Consider the following 1,058-nt stretch of genomic DNA (forward strand, 5'->3'; position numbering starts at 1 on the left):
TACATCACTAGTCTCACCCATATATTCTATACATTACTAGTCTCACCCATGTTTCTTATATATCCCTTGCCTCACCCATACAGACTATATATCACTAGTCTTACCCATGTATCCTACACATCACTAGTCTCACCCATGTATCCTATACATCCCTAGTCTCTCCTAGTATCACCATACATACTGTACATCACTAGTCTCCCCATATGTCCTATACCTCCCTAGTTTCCCCCACGTGTGTCATTCTTAGGCTAGCCTCATCCATGTGTCGTGCAGAGTACCTCTCCTGGTCATATGTCATGCCTCGCCTAGCCCCACTCTCGTGTCGTGTAAAAGACCTCTTCCCATCATGTTTTCTGTTTAGCTCTGCTTCCCTTGTGCATTATGTGCAAGTCTTACACTGGTTTGTTTCCCACTGGATTCCTACCTCACCCATGCTTACATGAGCTTAGATGCTTACAGTGTGCTCCACTATAGTGTGGTATCCAGGTCTTTTCCACCCAGTGACATGTCAAACAGGTCTCCTCACTGATGTATCTTACCTCCTCCTCGTCCACTGCAATCTCACAGGGAGCGTGCTCTCATCATGTGCTGTGTCTGTCTCACTGGGTGCTCACGTATGTCCCACTGAGTTTCTGCCCATCTCATGCCACATTCAGTACCCCTTTCAAGCATGTTTTATATATAGCTTGTCATCTACATGTCATGCCAAATTCTTCCAATACTGTGTCAAAAGAAGTCCCTCTTCTGTGTCATGTGTGATCCTCTTGCACAAGTGCCTCACACTACCTACTCGCCATTTACATTGGACCCCTCCTTTCCTCATGTCGCATGGAGCTCCTCATTCGCATGAGTGCCACAGGGCTCCCTGTCCATTCATAACAAATGAGCACCTCCAAACATGTGTAACCTCATCCCTTCTCATGCTCCAGATGAATTACATGGGTCTTTCCCCTCATATTAGTAAGCTCCTACCTTTGCATGTAACACACTGAGACATACATCTCCCCCATTTTATGGAGGCTGCCTCTGCATGTAACATACTGAGACATCCCCTTTCT

Source organism: Microtus ochrogaster, chromosome 1, assembly GCF_000317375.1.
Source record: "Microtus ochrogaster isolate Prairie Vole_2 chromosome 1, MicOch1.0, whole genome shotgun sequence".
NCBI lineage: Eukaryota > Metazoa > Chordata > Mammalia > Rodentia > Cricetidae > Microtus > Microtus ochrogaster.